This window comes from Macaca thibetana, chromosome 3, assembly GCF_024542745.1.
Source record: "Macaca thibetana thibetana isolate TM-01 chromosome 3, ASM2454274v1, whole genome shotgun sequence".
NCBI lineage: Eukaryota > Metazoa > Chordata > Mammalia > Primates > Cercopithecidae > Macaca > Macaca thibetana.
This window is the reverse complement of record NC_065580.1, coordinates 124,539,291-124,559,227: the sequence shown is the minus strand read 5'-3', so window position 1 is coordinate 124,559,227 and position 19,937 is coordinate 124,539,291. Positions and strand designations below refer to the sequence as shown.

The 19,937-nt window shown below is 36.3% G+C and overlaps 1 long non-coding RNA gene across 1 annotated transcript; it reads right to left on the bottom strand.

The window, feature by feature from the left end:
- Positions 1-24: 24 nt before the first annotated feature.
- Positions 25-19,284, bottom strand: LOC126950290 (uncharacterized). The gene is made up of 3 exons (XR_007724151.1): positions 19,163-19,284; positions 2,218-2,289; positions 25-966 (listed from the first exon to the last, which is right to left on the bottom strand). It is a non-coding gene; the product is annotated as an uncharacterized LOC126950290 (long non-coding RNA).
- Positions 19,285-19,937: the final 653 nt, after the last annotated feature.

The following is a 19,937-nucleotide window of genomic DNA, read 5'->3' as shown; positions in this document are numbered from 1 at the left end:
ATTCCTGACAAGTCATATTAAGACTGTAAAATATTTTATTAAATATTAGTATTTCATTAAAGAAAGAAATGGTAATGTCAAACATTATATGAGAAAGAAAAAAATAGCTCAATGCAAATGAAAATTTGATCAAATGCATACAAATTAGAAACATTTTAAAATATGTTAATTAAAATTACAGGCTTTATTCCCATTTCATGATTTACTATCCTGGAATGCTGTTCACATGTAATGAAGGAGGTACTATTAAACAAAAGTATTGAAAAATAAAATCCCGTTTATTTATAGGCAGTGGTCAGAACGAATCGCTTTGCTCCGGATTCCCGACTGCAGTACTTGGCAGCTGTTATTAAGAGCCTCACATCCTTTCCTCACGTCTTCCCACAACTCAGTTCTTTTTCTCATTGTTCTCTGCATTCCAACCCATGCACTTCATCATTCTTACATCTGAGGCATTGGCACAGAACAGGGCATTCTAGGTGCAGGTCAGCAGAAGTGTCCTGAAATGAAGCGTAATGTTCCTGCTTCATGACATTATGTCCATATTGTAGCTCAAAACTGTATTAGTTTCCTTTTGGCTCAAGTCTTCAGACAAACAAATATGTACATTATTTGGCCTCCAATAAAATCACGACTTTTAGAACTTTGCCAGTATATCTTAACATATTAAAATTTACATACTCTCAAATAATGACATGAATTATTTATTGTTCCAGGCATTTGAAATCATATAGGTTAGCAAGGAAAATATTTTGTATATTAAGTATATGACATATTATTATATACTAAATCAAGAGTATTATTGTTGCTGTTGGAAAAATGCTATATATGATGAGTGTATTAAACAGGGTAAATGCACATAAATTTTTCCTTTTCCTTCCACAGTATAGACCTCCCTTTGAAGACTGGCAACCTGGCAAGGGAGATTATTTTCCAAACTCTTGAAAACATGTGAGGACTCATAATCTGTTACATCAATAGAACTTGAAGAGAATTGAAGAATATCACTTCTGTGCCAGGGAGCCTAACGGAAAAGGTTAAGCTCTTCCGTTAGGCTCCACCCTCTTTCCTCATCCAACAGCTGTATGGAAGGATACCAAGGCTTTAGGAGAAGGTAAAATCCCATGATGGGAGAGGCCTGAGCACCTCACAGTGTGTGGAAACCAAGTCCTCACCAGGAACACATGCAGTAGGCCTATGTGTGCAAGGCATTCATCTCCATTGTTGGAGCTGACCTTTCGGGTTTTTTTGTAACAGCAGTTAAAATTACCTTGTTAACACAACAGAACACTGTCAAAGGAATGCTCTATGGTGCCAACCCACTATTGCCTCGAAACAGAGATTACTTCACATATTGGTCAAAAGTCTCCAGAGAAACAGCAGCAATAGGATAGATGTGATTTTCATAGATAGATAGATAGACAGACAAATAAATGGACAGACAACTAGACACAGACAGACAGACAGAGATATCAATAGATAGACAACTAGACACACCAATAGATAGACAGAGATAGATAGATAGTTAGACAACTAGATACAGACAGACAGATAGAGATGGTGGATGGATAGATAAATAGATATATATATATAGATCTAGATAGAGATAGATAGAGATAGACAGAGATAGATATAGAGAGATAGACGGACAGATAGACAAATAGACACAGATAGATAAATAGATAAATAGATTGATAGATATAGATGGACAGATAGACAAATAAACATAGAGAAAAACAGATAGATAGATAGATAGAGATAGACAGATAGACAAATAGACATAAAAAGACATAGATAGATAGATAGATAGACAAATAGACATAGAAAGATAGATAGATAGATATTTTAAGGATTGGATTGGCTTATGTAGCTATGGGGCTGGCAAGTCCCACATCTGTAAGGTAACCTGACATCTGGAAACTCAGCAGGATTTCTGTGGTAAGATCTGGAGGCAGAAATCCTTCTTCTTCGAAAGCCTCAGTTTTTGCTCCTAAGGTCTTTGATGGGTTGAATGAAGCTCATCTGCATTATCAAGGATGATTTTTATTTTACTTAAAGTCAATTGATTGTAACATTTATAAAATACCTTCAGAGCAGCATTTGGATTAGTGTTTGACCAAAGAACTTGACACCATAACCTGGACAAGTTGACACATGAAATTAACCATCTCACCCCCTCCGCCACCAGCTCACACAGAGGGCCAACTCCATCCTTACCTTTGATCATGTAGGAATGGGCACCTGACCCTGGGAAAATCCAGCTAGGGCCGGTGATGTACATCTTGTGACCTAAAAGGAAAAATATACGTTTTACCCAAAGTATTTTTTGCAGTAATTTTCAACTGGGAAATATGAAAGCTGGGTAAACAAACAGGAAGGCAAAAGGCAGAAGCCTGTGTAACTTTAAGACAGGACCAAGACAATCAAACTTATGTACCAATCGGCATTATGAGGAAGCAGCAAATACAAGGTGTTCAACTACCGGAAAGAGCCTGGCTTCAGAGAGCATCAGAGATGACGTAAGGTAAAAATGGAGATACCAGAAAGAAGGATGATGATGCTGTCTCAATGCTAATTGCAGCTTCCATGAAATCTATCATAACTGAAGCTTCATTTTCAAATAACCTGTATATCCTGAAAGCAACCGCTAGTGCCCAACTAGTGATGGCTTGGGTATCTGCTTTTCTTTTAAACAAAAAGCGCTAACTAAGAGAAGCCAATAGGAAAGCTTGGCTAGATTAAGTGTTGTTTAATCTCATGTTTGAGAAACAAATGGGTGCAGTAAACAGAGGCAAAAGTTCAAACACATTGTGCATTTTTCTCCCATTCCAGTCTGTGCTCCACTTCGCAAGGAAAAAGGGAGAGAAGGTCCAAAAAAGAATTCTAAGGATGGTAAAATTTATGCTGTCAGCAATAGGAAGCCACAATACTCTGCTGACACTGATTAATCTTGAGTGAGTACAGTGTAGAGGTCATTCAGTTTTCACTTAAAAAAATTATTTATTTATTTGTTTTATTTATTTATTTATTTATTTATTTATTTAGAGAAGACTTTTGCTCTTGTCACCCAGGCTGGATTGCAATGGCAAAACCTTGGCTCACTGCAACCTCTACCTCCTGGGTTCAAGCGATTCTCCTGCCTCAGCCTCCTGAGTAGCTGGGATTACAGGCACCCCCACCATGCCCAGCTAATTTTTTGTATTTTTAATAGTAATGGGTTTTCACCACATTGTCTAGGCTGGTCTCAAACTCCTAACCTCAAGTGATTCACCCACCTCGGCCTCCCAAAGTGCTGGTATTACAGGCGTGACGCACTGTGCCTGGCTCAGTTTTCACTTTTAAAAAAAATTGTCATTGGATTTTCTGTGAAGTAAGCATGTATTTTTTAAGTAAATACAATCAAAACAAAAATTATGTACTTATCTTTGTAAAATATGATACAAAGGTAAAAAGCAAAAAAGTCGAATGGTAAAAATGTAAGCAATGCCTTTAGAATTAATGAATGTAGATTCAAAGCAACCAAAATGTCAGACTGGATTTGCTTAAGATCTTTCTGGAATGTGTGGCTAGATTGTGGGGGTGTAGAGATGCACACAAGCCAAAGCATGAGTTAGAGTTGGCACCACAGTCTAGGCTGACGCAAGGCCATGGAGAGCCAGTCTGCGTTTAGGGCTGGTGTGGACGATGACAGATACAAAGCATGTCAGGTAGGCTTCATGATGCTTTCCATCAGCTACAGTGTGGGAGGAATGACAAAGGAAAGCTAAACATGGCTTCCAAGTTCCTGACTTCAGCAATTAAGCCGATATTAATTATTTCTCTCAGAACATAAATGCAAATATGTTATGGATAGCCTACTTTAAAAGAAAAGGCAATAGGGTTGTTTTGAATTGAACAAACACATATAAATTCTCAAGTAATTAGGAATAAGAACTGGAATTACAAACGTTTTTAAAACGTTTTAAAAGATTAAGAGAGTTGCCCTCAACGGTGCTCTAAAATTTTGTTTACGAGAGAGTATATTTGGGGGTTTATGGCTGTAATATGAAGAGGGAAGAGAGAATACCACAAGCTGCTCCTTGCTTACTCTTTATTCTTTTCGACAATTCCAGGGAATTACTGGATATTGAGTTGCTTGGATACTACCATGTGAAACGCAGACCTGCCATGACCCCCATTTAAGTAGTGGAAGTTGGAGAACTGCACCTCTGGAGTTGGCTGAACTTCAAATCAAACTGCCTGAAACCAGAACTCTAGTGCTGACTAGTTACGTATGTTCTGCTTGCTAGTGTCTTGATTGGAACACACTCCATTTTAAGTCATCTACATTTAACATAAATATTTAATCAAAGTTGTCAAGTGTGCTTTGAAGTATCAGGCAACAGTCATTTTTCAACTCAGGTGTCTAGACTAATCAAACTTTAAGAAAGAGTGCAACATTTGTAATGACACTATCATTTTATTGAATCATTCTAGTTAAATTTGATTTCAGTGCAAAAATCACAACATTTGCTTTTCTCTGATAGAAATGCAGCTCAGAACTACAATTTTCATTTTGATTGAAGGGTATACAGCTTGTGGTGTTTTGGGCTCCACATGAAATTCAAAACTATGTGACTCTCATTCAGACCCACATTCCATGACCCTTCCTCTAAATTGAGAAAGGAAAGGGAAAACTTTTTTGACATCAATTCTCTACCTCCCCACTTCTGTCAGGCTAAATTTCTGCTTTGCTGAAAGAGGTAAATCTTTTGCTAAAGCTGTTGAACTGCACAGATAATATCTCCAAAATATTATTCTCAAAATATCAAGAGAATGATGTTATTGGAGGTTATATTATCCTTCACTGACTCCCAGAGTTGAGGTGAAGATTAAGTTAGACGGTATACATGGATGCTATTGATGGAATCACTATTAGAAAAAAAGAAACTATAAAAATGTTCAACTTCCATTACAACGTTATTGAAAAGAGCATACGTTTGTTTGTTCCAGTAACTTTTCTAAAATTCTTTAAAGAACATATTTGATTATATTGAGATATAGACTTTTTGTTATTGCCTGACTCATGAAAGAGGTACCTTTGGACATTTTAAAAGTATACGAGTTTACAGTACTAACAGATTGTTAAAACTGAGTTGCTTTGGTTTGGAGCAGAATTATTATTAAATAGTGGTAAAAATGAAAATCAAAAGAATGTTTTCAAAGCCAAGTAGAGAACGTTTGGTGTAATTTTCCAGCAATAAGTCCCAGGAGAAAGCCTTGCCCAAGATTTAGCCAATGGGGCAATTGCTCACTCAAGGCCTTGGTTTTTTTCTAGCCCAAGTGTATTTCTGTGACCAGCGCACGGGGTAGTGTGACAGGAGGCAGCCAGCCAGATAAAGCTATGGTGGTAAAGTAATGACATCAGGTTCAGAGAAGGAAAACTGCATATACTCATATGGAACAACCAGTAAATAGATCAGATCCCAAACAGCATTCTTCACAAGCCACAGGCAGAGATCGTGCTTAGCATTGGGCCGCATGTTCTACCCTGCCAGGTACAGGCATTCCTGCTCAGTCAATTGAGGTTGGATGTTTTCCATCAGAGAGGAGTCTGGCCCTCAGGTCCGCAGGAAGTCGTATGAAATCAACAACAGGAAACAGAAAGTAAGCTGGTGGCATCTGTGAGTTCTAATGTGCAAAACTCTAAAATCCAAATGTCTGAAAGTCCAGAATTGTCTGTGTAAGTTTGAGGCAAAGCTGAAGAGGAGATCGAGTGACTAAGAGTGGGTAAGCTGGTGTCACTAGGTCAGGAACCGAAGATGACATGGCAGTGAAGATGTGTCCTGCAGGGCTGGGGCTGGACAGACATGGAGAGGAGGAGTCGCAAAGCTGGAAATGCATGCAGCCAGAAGCTTAGGTTTCAAAAGGCAACATATTTTAAGATGTGGTATAATTTTGTTGGCCAGTTTTAAGCTGTTTTCTCTAAATTGTGTAAGCTTCGGCAGATCCCCTAAACCTAGATACAGCCCTGAGTACATGTGTCTGGAGAGGATTGAGTGTTTGCGGGATGAGAATAAAGCAACTCACATCAGACTGTAGCCTCTTAAGGGCAAGGTATCCCACTAGTGCCTGTAAACAGCTGGCTTCTACAGAGACATGATGTGGACATTGACTTTATCTGTAATGTATTCTGTAATTTAAGTTAATATTTACCATTTTTATCAACCTTGGCTTGAGGACTTTAGGCTACAGTGAAATGGCAGATTTAAAATAATGTACAATACTGAGCAATTTAGATGAAACATTTTATTTTCCATATTAAATTTAAAGGACAAGTTGACTGTCCCTTATCCAAAATGCTTAAGACCAGAAGAAGTATTTTGAATTTTGGATTTTTTTTTTTTATATTGGAGTATTTGTATTATCCTTCCTGATTGGGCATTCTGAATCCAAAAATCCAAAATTTGAATTGTTCCAATGAGTATTTTTTTTTTTTTGAGAGCCTTCTTGTCAGTACTCAGAAAGTTAGAATTTTGTACCATTTCGGACTTGGGGTTTTTGGATTTGGATTATTCAACCTGTACCAATTTTGTACCTGCTACTATCCTACAATCTCATGTCTCCTTCTCCCTTGTGTGGCCAGCAGACTGTGAGTAAAAAATCCATGGGGTATTTCTGTGTTCATGCATTTGTGGGATGATTCATCCCTAAAAGACAGCTCAAGGCCTCTTCAAGAATCCTCCAACTTTCTCATTTCCTGAAGTTCTATATATTTTCATTTGCTACTGAAAAAGCAAACTAAATTTCATGATTTGCTGTTCATTGAAGAGTGTATTTTTCTCTGGAACATTGTCATATGAGTGTGTGTGTATGCATGGATGTGCATAGTTTACATGGGTATGCATAGTTTACACTGTACAATTTGTTTGTTGACTTATGTTAGTGTATTTCTGTTTTAATAGTTCCATGGAACAGAGGTCTTAATTATATCAGGCTGATTCATACATTTGACATTTTGTATTTTACACAAACTTAGTGGTAATGGTGATCTATTTTTTCTTAATTTTAGGTCACTGAAAATTAGATTTGATTTTTGTAGTTCAGAGAGTAACTCCTTTATCAAGTTTGATATAAGATGTTTCTTGATATCAAACAAAAATTATTAATATTGACCTTACATGTTTAGAGAATTGGGTTTTGGAATTTAATAAATATTTTCAAAAATCATAGGTAGATTTTACCAAGTATGTATATACACAGCCCTATATGATTTTGTCATTGATGCACTTTCTGAATGGTTTATTCCCATGCATTTTGAGAATGAAAGTTTTAGAGACATTAAAAAAAAAAAAAAAAAAAAAAACTAAGCAGCAGAATCCTATTGACTTGTCAGCCAAAGATGAACTCATTTTCTTCAACTCCTAATGCTCACTGACTAAAATCCATTTTTTTTTTTTCAAAAAGTCGAGGACTAAGAAAAGATGTTTTTCAAGAAACACTGCAAGTTACAGATTAGAGAACATTTAATCAATCCGATGATTGGAGATAATCCTATTACAACAACAATCTTATCTTGGTTGTTTCCTAACAGGAATGAAAGAAAATCTGAGTGAAATAAACCCCAAAAATTTAAATGATAAACTTACATTTATTGAAATAGTAACTCAAAAAATAGATCGAACTTGATGAGTATTTTGTGCTAGTTGCTAGGGATACAAAGATGATTAAAATAAACTCATATTAAAATCTGTTAAACCTGTAAAGTAAAATGAATTAAAATCTGTTCTTTGAAGAGTTAGATAAATAAGCAAAATAACAATTAGTGTAGGAAAAGTGATAGTTTTGGGTTAGGGCAGGTGTGTAGGGAAGCACTTCTCAATTTATTCTCTAAGATTCTCACTTACTCTCCAAATGTCAATGTGCCTTAGGATTTTATCCCTGGCCATTTTTCCTTTACAGACTATTAGCAAGTCTTGTGTGAGATTAGTCTTAATTGGCAGCTGTAAGCTGAGAGTGTCCATATCTCTATCTCCAGCCCAGATTCTCTGCTAAGGGCCAGTCTCACATATTCCACCTTGCATTAGCCATCTGCCAAGTAGACAGCCTAGACCCCTTTCATGTTCATAATGGAGAAACAGAACTCAACCAATTCTTTCTCTCAAATTTATGTCCTCTCTGGTCTCAATAATTTATTCATTCTACACACACACACACACACACACACACACACACGCACACATATATAACTTATGTCGGATCCAGAATAAGTTATTAAGAATAAAAGTTTAATAGAACAAAATATGCATTCATGGAGCTTATAATTTTTTTTTACACAAAACTAAATTATCAGTCACTTTTCTGATAAATAATTTGTATTGTGGAGTGTTCTAATCAAGCCTAATCAAGACAAGTAATAGTCATCCAGGTTACTTAGCAGACATATTACTAGCTTTGATTGGGAAGTGCAGAAAGAACTCTTTAGTAAGTTGTATTCCAGTGATCAATCATCCCCCATCATATTTTATTATAATTGCAACCCTTATCATATCTGTGATTATTTGGATAATTTATTTGTTTACTCCAATGGTTCTCAAAGTGTATCCCATGTATTCACAACACTTTCAACAAGTTTACAAAAATTGAAAACAATTTTTAATTATACTAAGCCATCGCACTCTGCGATGGCTCAGTGCATGTTGTGCAGTGGCAGCAAGCTGTACTAGCAGCTCATTGAACTCTTCATTTGCAATACTTGCAGTAAAACAAATAAATAAATACATAAAGCCAGTTTTACTTAAGAATGTCTGTTAGCTGTGAGTGGTGGCTCACGACTGTAATCCCAGCACTTTGGGAAGCCGACGTGGGTGGATCACCTGAGGTCAGGAGTTAGAGACCAGCCTGGCCAACATGGCAAAACCTTGTCTCTGCTAAAAATACAAAAATTATCCAGGCATGGCGGTGAGCACCTGTAATCCCAGCTACTCAGGAGGCTGAGGCAGGAGAATCGCTTGAACCTGGGAGGTGGAGGTTGTGGTGAGACGAGATCATACCACTGCACTCCAGCCTAGATGACAGAATGAGATTCTGTCTCAAAAAAAAAAAAAAAAAAAAGTCTCATGATGAAGCACAAAAAGTTAACTTCACTGTATTTTGAGCTATTAGTACCGGTATTATTAATGTCCTGTGCTATGAAATAGAAGTCTGTGTTAAGCACTTCCACAGCATACCAGAGTATGACAGAATTCTTGAGGAAAAGTGCTCGTGAAATTAAGTTGTGAACTGGACTAGAGACTTTTTCATAAAGAATCATCTTTGCTTGAATAAATGACTGAAGATTCTTTATTTTTTTGAAAATGAATAAAGCGAGCCTATCATAAAACTGATGGTATTTTGTTGCCAATAATAAAATTAAAGCTTTGTATTTGCTACCGTTGACAGCTTCCCAAGATTTAAAGTCTTTTTGATGATATTTGAGATGATACTAACAAATCCGATTATATATATAGTGTAATTAAATGTGTCAACATTTGGAAGATCTTCATAAACCTGTGATTCACTATTTTTCAAATGACTAATACATGATTTTACAGAATCATGAATGGGTAAAAGATCCATTCAAAGTGCAAGATGAAAGGATTTGTATATAAAGGAGTCTGGAAATTTCGCTGATACGACTTCAGATCCCACATAGCAATTCATCTTTATGAAGCTACCCTTCAGTGTAGTATCAAATAATAACTGAAAGGTTATTAAAGGTTATTAAAATATGCCTACCCTTTCCAAGGTAGATTTTCTTTATATACTTCATCCAAAACAACATATAACAATATTTAACGCAGACACAAATATGAGAATCCAGCCATCTTCAATGAAAGTAGATATTACAAAAATTTGCAAAATTGTAAAACAATGACACTCTTTTCATTGTTTTAATTTCTTTAAATGGAGTTATTTTTTCATAAAAATATTTTCATGTTAATATGTAATGACTTTCTTGTTATTTAAAAATAAATAAATAAATAAAATCTTAAAATTCCACAGTGTTAATTCTGACTACAGTAAATATCAGTGGATATAACTCACATAAACAAAAGTTTTTACAAGATCTCAATTTTTAAGAGTATAAAGTGGCCCTCAGTCCTAGGAGTTGGAGCAGTACTCACTGGCCAAATACACTGTCTCTCCCCATTAGAAGGTAAGGATCATGAGAACAGGGACCTTGCCTGACTGCCACCTCTTTTATCTCCGCTTTGTGGAACACGGCTGGCAAATAGCACTGAGAAGAATTTCCTCAGCTGTCCATGCTTGCACATTTGGTTTTAATTCACCACACCCCAGTAAATACTGACCTGCAGGCCAGCAGCTTCTTTCCAGCTATTGGCTGAGTCATTTTTACATGCCATGTCCAGGCCACTCAAATATCTCTTCTTCTTCCCTGGGCTAATCAAGTTCTCACAGAGCACATGAAAGCCAGGAGAGATGAGATGATATTTTAAAGTTCTACAAATATTATTTCTTTATTTAGGAAAAATGTACTTGCGGATGATCAGCCACAAAAATGGAATCCAAACTTGATTGGAATACTTTAAATTACCCTGCAGTTTTTAAGCATAGGGTCCTGGCAGAACTTTTAAGAATTAACTATATCTGCCAATTTCTTTGTCTAATTATATTGAAGATCATATTTACTTTTCCTATCTTTGTATATTGTGGATTTGTAAGGATTGCCTTTCTGAGAGTTGTCACTTCTTATCAGTTAAAACTTCAGAAATGATGCAGGCTCTCTTAATATATTCCTATTGAAAATTACTCTGCAGTGGTGTTGTAACCACAATTAATTGGTTGCAATTTGATTTGGGATCCACAGGAGGAAAAGGTGAAACATGATTTCCAAGTAGTTATGTTTACCATTATGTTTTAGTGACATGTGTTAGCCATACAAATGCAAAAGCGACATAACCTAGGGACAGGATTCTAGTACTTTATGCATAGAAGCAGCCAAGTGATTCTCATTAATGTTTACAGAAGTTAAACCCACCGTAAACCTTAAGGCAATGATTAGAACATATTGCCTGGTGTTCTTACAAGTAAACACCATCTAAGAGAGAGTAGTTTGGTATATGAATTTCAAAAATGACTGTTATTCATGTGAACACCCACTGGAGATCAAAGTGCATCTAAGCACAAATAAAAGTTTCTTAGTTTTAACTAGTAGTTAGGAGTTTTTAAAAGCTGTAACTCAGTGGAGAATGTCTAAGCAGAATGATGATCACAAAAGTAGTAGCACATATCTGCTGCAGTGACTAAATATATCCAGGACCTAATTTCTTTTTCCTTAAATCTGAAATATTGACAGATTTTCTACTATGTACTTCAGACTCAGAGTAGTACTACACGTAAGTTGCTAAGTGTAGGGTGATTATTTTTTAAATGTCTTTCCTAGAAAGCTAAAAAGAACAGAAAGAAAGCCACAAAAATAACTGTTTATAAACTGTGTACTTAAAAGGAAATTTGATTCTGGCCTTTTGCCTGGCTGAGAATAAGCTGGGAAGTTGTTACTCCATCCTAACAACAAGTGAAAAGCTGAATGAACTGAAAATCAACAGTCCTTCTTAGACCCACCGAAAAGTGAGGTCTCAGGACGAACCACTATGCCTAAAAGTGGAGAAACAGACAAACAGATAATGAGAATCACAGCATAGTGAAGCAGAAATCTCTGCAGGAAACAGTACCAGACACTTCATGTTATACTTTCAACAAAAAATTACAAGGCATACTAAAAGGCAAAACATACAGCTTGAAAAGACAGAACAAGCATCAGAACCAGACTCAGATATGGCAGGGATGTGGGAATTATAAGGCTAGGAATATGAAAGAATAATGTTAAAGGCTTTTTTGGTAAAAGCAGGCAACATCCAAGAACAGATGGGCAATGTAAGCAGAGAGTTGGACATTCTAAGAAAGAATTAAATACATTCTAGAATCAAAAACATTGTCACAGAAAAATTTTAAATGCTTTTAATGGACTGGACATGCCTGCGGAAAGAATTTCCATACTTGAAGATATGTCAATAAGAACTTCCAAAATTTAAAAGTAAAGCAAAAATTAAAATAGAATATTAAAGTATCTGAGACAATTACAAAAGGCATAACATACAAACACAGGGAATGCAAGAAGAAAAAGAAAGAGAAAAAGGAACAGAAGAAATATTTGAAATAATAATGACTAAGAACTTCACCAATTAATGTGACACCAAACCACAATTTCAGGAAGTGAAGAGAACACCAAGTAGGATAAATGCCAAAAAGAAAAAAAAGGACAAGAGGAGAGAAGGAGAAAGCCCTACACTTATATTCAGGCATATAATATTCAAACTGCGGAAAATTCAAAATAAAGAAAAAATATTGACTGAAGCCAGAGGGAAAAATATCTTATTTATAGATGAGTAACTATAAGAATTACATCAGATGTCTCAGAAACCAGGCAAGCAAGAAGAGAAGAGAGTGAAAAATTCAAAGTATTGAGGAAAAACCACCAGTCTGTAATTCTGTACCGTGCAAAATTACCCTTCAAAAATGAAAGAGAAACAAAAACTTTCTCAGATAAACAAAAACTGAGGGAATGTATTGTCAGTAGACTTGCCTTGAAAAAAGTGGTTTTTAAAGAAGTTCTTTAGAGATAAAAATAATTATACGGATCAGAAACTTGGAGCTACATAAAGAAAGGGAAGCTTTAGGGAAGAAATCAGTGAAGATAAAATAAAATCTTCCATTGCCTTATTCTCAATTGAGCTAACAGACAACAGATTGTTCAAAATAATAATAACTGATACATTCTATGATTATAGCTTATGTGTAAGTGAAATGAATGAGGGTAATGATACATGGCATGGGAAGGAGGAATTAGGAATATAATACTCTAGTACACATATAAAACATGTAAAATAGAATGTCTCTATAATAGTCCTTTAACATAAGAACATGTGCCAGGTGTTGTAAGAGAGTTAAACAGTGAGAAGTAATTTAAATTGGGTGGCTAGGGAGGGCCTCTCCAGGGAAGGGTATTTAGGATGAGACTGGAAGGATGCATCAGTTAGCCAGATGGAGAGCTATGAAGAGTGTTGTGAGCAGAAGCGAGAGAATGTATCAAGTACCATGCATTTTGCCTCATGAGAGACACCGAAATAGAAAGAAGCTGTGAGATATAGAAGAGGAGCCCAGGGCAAGCTGGAGAAGGAGGTCGATTCAGTTCCCGCAAGGACTTTTAGGTAATGGGATGCTGGTGTGTTGAATTTTATGAGATGTGTTGACCATGGGTATGACATGATCTTAGTTATGTTATAAGATAATTATGTTTGCTATGTGGAGGATTGATTAATTGTGACAAAGCAAGATCGAAAGTACAAAGAACAATTAAGAAGCTACTGTGTAATTTCTGTGAAAGGTAGTAGCTATTTGCTCTAGGTACTTACAAGTGGTATGGAAAAAAGTGAATAGATTTACAAACACATACACCTGACATAAAAACAGAATTGTTATTTCTTGGCTTGTAAATTTCTAGCCATATTAGTTTTACTATAACATCGGCATAGAAGAATCAGGTGACGAAGGTCAAATTTGAAGACTCTAGAGCATGCTCAGGCCCTATCACAAAGTAATGGTAAATAATACTTCGTTCTCGAACAAAATAAGTGGAACTTTCAGTTTGGTTGTAATTTCAGTAGCATAGGTTCTAAGTAAAATCTGTCTTTCTAGATAATCTCTGAAATCATCTTTTTCTTTCTCTGAGAATCTGCCTTTTAAAACTCTATTTCAAGGTTCTCTCTCATTTTCTTATTGGTGACATGGCCTCGTTTTCTGTCAAGGAACCAACTGTTCTAAATTTCTTGAATCCCTGCCAATATCTTTGAATCTTCCAGATTTAACCATTTACCTTTATCTTCATATGTTGCTGTTCCTACATACCTTCAATGAATTTTAAATGATGTAGTATTTTGCTTAAGTCCATGCTGCAAAAAATACCCCGGTACATGCCCCCTGATGCACTTGTGCAAAACATCCCTAGGATATCTCATTGAGCAATTCTCAGCTGGCTCCAGGAATTCAGAAAATATTATCCTGCTGTCTCTGGCTTCCATTAGTATATGGGGACGCCCATTGTTGGTCTAATCACCATTCTTTTACAGGAAATCTCTGTTCTCTTGGCTGTTTTAAATTATTTTCTTTGCTTTGCTTGTTTTGTAGTTTTATTCTGTACTTTCATGTACCTGGTGTGATGTTTGCTAGCTTTCCTGAATTTAAAGATTCATTTTGCTCATTAGTTTTAAACAAATCTCACATGTTACCTCTTAGACTATCATCCTGCTCCATCCCTATCTTTTTTCTCTCCTCCTAAAACTCGGATGAGTAGTATGTTTGACCTTTTCGTTTTCTCTCCTATACCTTTCCATCTCTCTTTTATATGCTTATTTCCTTATCTTTGGGTTGCGTTCTACATAATTTCTTCAACACTAACTTCCAATTCAGTAATTGTCTCAGATGCTGTTTATTATATTGCTAGACATTCTGCTATGCTCAATTCCTAGTCTGCCTTTTCATTTTTAGTCAAAACCTTTGTTTATTTAAAAATCATATTAAGGAAACTTACTGTATAATCTATAACTGATCACTCAGAGACCTTCTGTGATGCTCAACCATAAAGAAAAACCTATAGACACACTGAAAATAGAATATCCTTACAGTTGCCTCAGCGGAAAGTCTTGTGCATAATTTCTGCCCGCAGAATTAAATTCTGACCCTTCCACTTACTAGTGAGGTGATTTTGAAAAATTTTGTTGACCATTCTGAGTCTTCGTCTTAATATCTGTGTAAGATAGTATTAGTTCCTATCTCCAAAGAATGTGGTGATGATTAACTTAGCAAACATATATTCAGTTTTCAGAACAGAACATGGAAAACAGAAAATACATTTGCAAAAAGGAAATATGAGGAAAAAGAATCAGCAACTGATTTTTTTAAATGTCATTTAAAAGCTACAGCTTTCTTTAACGATGGCTCATTGGCTCTGTTAGCCTTTAGAAATAACTACATAGCAAATCACTAACAGACGAACAATTAAGTCAAATTGTGAGTCACTCATTACTGCAGAAAAAATTAAATTGGAATTTTTAGAAAAAGCTATATGACAAAAACATTACCCTTTATTAAAATGTGAGAATATCTGCAACATTTAGATGGGAAATCAATAGTACATGCTAAATCAAGCCATTGCTATGGCTGCTCACAATCCACGCTGAGGTAGAATGCCCCTATGTGGGTTCTGGGAAAGAGGTTTGTTATTCGGTAGTGATGACAGCCGGGGGCCGCAGAAAAGGGAGAAACATCAAATGAGAAATGCATCCTCCACTTGTGGGCTGGGAAATGTACTTCAACACTGCAACTGTTGTTGTTTGCCCCAATTTAGCTGTGCTGGACATTGGAAGCAGGGGCCAGACACCTCATATCCACAGGGAATATAACTGAGTCTGCTTTGCAAGAAACTCAACTTTAGATTCAAACAGCACAATTATCAAAATAGAAAACAAAGTTAAAATTCTTCCCAAAACAAATACCTTGCCCAGATGGTTTTATAGGTGATTTTTTTTTAAACCAAACATCCAATACACAAATACTTAGAATTTTGTGTAAATTCTTCCAGAGAATAGAAACAAAAATACTCAGCAATTTTATGAATGTAAAAGATGCCACTCTTAGGTAATTAGTGTGAGGGATTTATTGTGTCTGTGTCCCAGTGGAAATACAAAAGAATGTTTGTGGCAACATTGGTTGCCATGGCCTCAAGGGGAAACAGTTCAAATGTCTAACAACTGATGAATAAATTTTGGCTTATTGACATAATATATCCAGAGGGGAAAATAGTGAATCAGAGCTAGACATCAGCCTGGACAAACTCAGAAATCGAATGTTGGGGAACAGAAAAAGAAAGTCACAGAAGGCCTGGGCATGGTAGTCCCAGCACTTTGGGAGGCTGAGGCGGACAGATTGCTTGAGACCGGACGTTCAAGACTATCGTGGGCAACATAACAAGATCCCTTCTTTATAAAAAAGTATAACAATTAGCCAGGCATGGTGGCACACATCTGTAGTCCTAGGTATTGAGGAGGCTGAGTTGGGGAAGACTGTTTGAGCCCAGGAGGTCAAGGCTGCAGGGAGTCCTGATTGTGCCACTGCACTCCAGCCTGGCCTGGGTGACAGAGCAAGATCCTGACTTGAAAAGAAGACACACAAAATGACTGGTTTATTGTAAAGTCCAACCAGGCAAATCTGAACAACATATTGTTTAGAGAATCATTCATAGGTGGTAAAACCTTTAAAGAAATTCAAGGGAGTATTTTAGAGGAACCTAGGCTAGCAGCTATTTGCCCCACGGTGGGGGTGGGGAGATGATATGATGTAAGGTGTGCAGGGCAGGTTTTAAAAGAATTGGTGACTGTCATGTGCGTCCGTGTGAAGAGACCACCAAACAGACTTTGCGTGAGAAATAAAGCTTTTTAATCACTTGGGTGCAGGCGGGCTGAGTCCGAAAAGAGAGTCAGTGAAGGGAGACAGGGGTGGGGCCGTTTTATAGGATTTGGGTAGGGAAAGGAAAATTACAGTCAAAGGGGGTTGTTCTCTGGTGGGCAGGAGTGGGGGTCACAAGGTGCTCAGTAGGGGAGATTTTTGAGCCAGGATGAGCCAGGAAAAGGAATTTCACAAGGTAATGTCATCACTTAAAGCAAGGACCGGCCATTTTCACTTCTTTTGTGGTGGAATGTCATCAGTTAAGGCAGGGCAGGGCATATTCACTACTTTTGTGATTCTTCAGTTACTTCAGGCCATCTGGGCCAATACGTGCAAGTCACAAGGAATGCTATGGCCTGGCTTGGGCTCGGAGGCCTCACAGTGACATCATTTCTTAAGATGGATGCATTGGTTTTAGTATCATTCTTTAAGCTTAAAATACACTAGATAAAATATTTTGTAATTTTGGTATGTTTAATAATTAAAAAATAATAAAAGCTAGAGGACATTTGAAGGAAACAATTTAGACAGTTATTCCATATGTCATTACAATATTATTAAGATGCCCCTATAGTCATTCCTGTTCTGAAATTCAAAGCATTTTTAATTTATTCAAAAGGAAAGACAAATAAAAAATATTTTGCTTACACAATTGGCTGAATGATCTGGAATACCTTTGCAGAGTGGTTTTAATTCAAATTCAAATTAAGTGGATTAACTGTGTCCTCTCTCACAGATAAACACTTCCTTTATTTCCTCCATGTTGTACTCTAAGCATTTAAACTATTTGCTTTCAGAAAGCTATTACCTTTCTTGGCTTGATACATAATTTCCAGATATTCCTGGTCATACTCGTAGATTTGAATGGGCCCAGTTGACATCCACATCTCATGTGTCTTCTGAGATACTAACTGAAGCTTGCTTCACTCTCTGACTCTACAGAGAATTCCGGTGGATGTCAGATGAATGAACTGGAAATGCAATCATTTAACAGTGAGCCAAAATAGGCCCTTTCCCTGAAAGTGATTTTTAGAAACAGTGTTTTCTGAAGCAGAACATTCTGGAGTATACGTCCCTCAAAGCATTCGGATCCTTCAGCTTAAATGCATATCTCTCCCCAAAAGCCATTACGTACTTTGAAATTCCGGAGTGCAAAAATTTGTTGCTTATAAATAGCATATTTATCTGTTAAATATCTGCAGCTTATGGGCCTTCATTCCTTTTTTATTCTTATTGCCCTGAAGACAATTTCTAAAATGATTTTAGAGATGTGGAGTAGTAAATGAGGTATTCCTGAGAGACAGCCTGAAGTGAAAGCAGTTTAGTTTGAAATGTCCCAAGTAATCATTTGGTTTTATATATGTGCTTCAAGGTAGGTTAAGGTGGGACAAGAGAATGAGGGTTTGCTCTTGCACCTGTAATTAAAATGGCAGAATCTCAGAGTTTCCTGGAATAGAATCTCATGTCAAGTTACTAAGAAACATATAGTGCACTTTTGGCGTTACAAGCCAACTACTGACAATGTGATGCAGGTTTTGAATGAACAATTTGTTTTGTATTTTGACCTAATATGCTTATAAAATCATAAACTATTTGTATTAAGAATTACAATATTAGTTTCAGAATTTATTCATTTTCACGTGTATTAATTTTTCAGTGATCAGCACTTAGCTCTGTTTCCTGCTTTCCGGCGTGCTAACTGGTTCAAAATAAAATCTAGAGTTAATGAAAACTATGTTCTTAACATAATGGTTTGAAGTATGTAATTTTCTTCCGGTTAAAACAAAATAAGAGAAATCTTATGTGAACAGTCTATGATCTGAAACATTTATTATGGCTTTATCTTAAAATAATTTAATGGGTTACTGTGTCTACTTCAACAGCTGCCTTGAGGCTTTGTTTGTTTGTTTGTTCAAATGGCTACCATCAGTCAAAGGAGACAGGCATAGTCAGCTCATTACAGCCTTAGCTGATGTACTAATGTAACTTCTAAGTAGGCTTAACATCACAGACTTTCAAAATGCTTAGCTATTAAACAATAATTTTTTCTTAGCTGTATTTAGAAAAAAATGAGGATTTTGATCCTTTCTATATGGAAATGATGACCTTTAGTAGAAGAAAATTCTTTTTATGTATTTACAATTACTAAACTCTACTGCTTACAAAACTTTGATTAGAAAATAAGGTTTAAATCCTGTAGGTGGATATCTATATGCATATTTCTGAATTTGAATATGTATGTATATATGCATAATGACAGAATAAAGTAACTTACATTTAAAATGTAACATTGATATATAATATATAACAAACATATATGAATGTAAATATAGATACATAAACATATATGCAAACATATAAATATAAATATAACATATACATATAAAATATATGTAAATACATATAAAAGATTTTTTTACATATAAAGTATCTTAAAAAGAGTTTGCTTCAAGCTAAATATTTTATTTGTGTATTTATATTTATATTTCTACCTTTCTCACTTTAATATATTTAAAGTGACAGTTCCTTGCTATTTTTGCATAATGTTTGAGTATTAATTTACTATTAATGTGTTATTTTCTTGGTATCTGTAATAAGAAATAAATATCGTTGTCTTTACCCTCAGATCTTTATCCTGAGATAGAGTTCTTAAAATCCTTGCAGTAGGGGTGCTGAAGGAATCATTTGTTCTGTATTTGTTCTTTAACCCTAGTTTCTGACACAGAGCTCCTTTGTAATGTCCTGAGTGACAGGCACACCTTTTGTTCTAACAGCGTGGCTCTCAGTGGGCTCCTGGATAACCTTAGCATGAGGGCTGGTTTCCCTGGGAACCAATCACCTGTGTAATGAGGGGGTTGGAACTTTCAGCCCCACTTTCTAACCTCTAGAAAGGGGAGAGGAACTGAAGATTGAGTTGATCATCGATGGACAATGATTTAATCAACTATGATTGCATAACGAAGCCTCCATAAAAACCCGAAAGGCTGAGTTCAGGAAGCTTATGGATTACTGAACACATAGAGATGCCTGGAGTTGGCTCCAATCCAAAAGAGGGCATGGAAGCTCTGCTTCTCCCCACATTGCTTGCCCTGTGCATCTCCTCTCTCTGTCTAGCACTTGAATCCTTTGCAATGTCCTTTATGATAAATGGGAAGATGTAAGTAAGTATTTAGCTGAGTTCTCTGAGTTGCTCTAGCAAATTAATGGAACCCAAGGAAGAGTCCTGGGAACCCAGGTTTATAGCTGGTCAGTCAGAAGCTTGGGACTGTCACCTGAAGTGGGGGCAACCTTCTGGGGCTGAACCCTCACTTGTGGGGTCTGGAGCTTCCTCCAGGTAGAGTCAGAATTGAACTGAATCACAGGACACCCCGCTGGTGTTCCCAGAAGCATTGCCT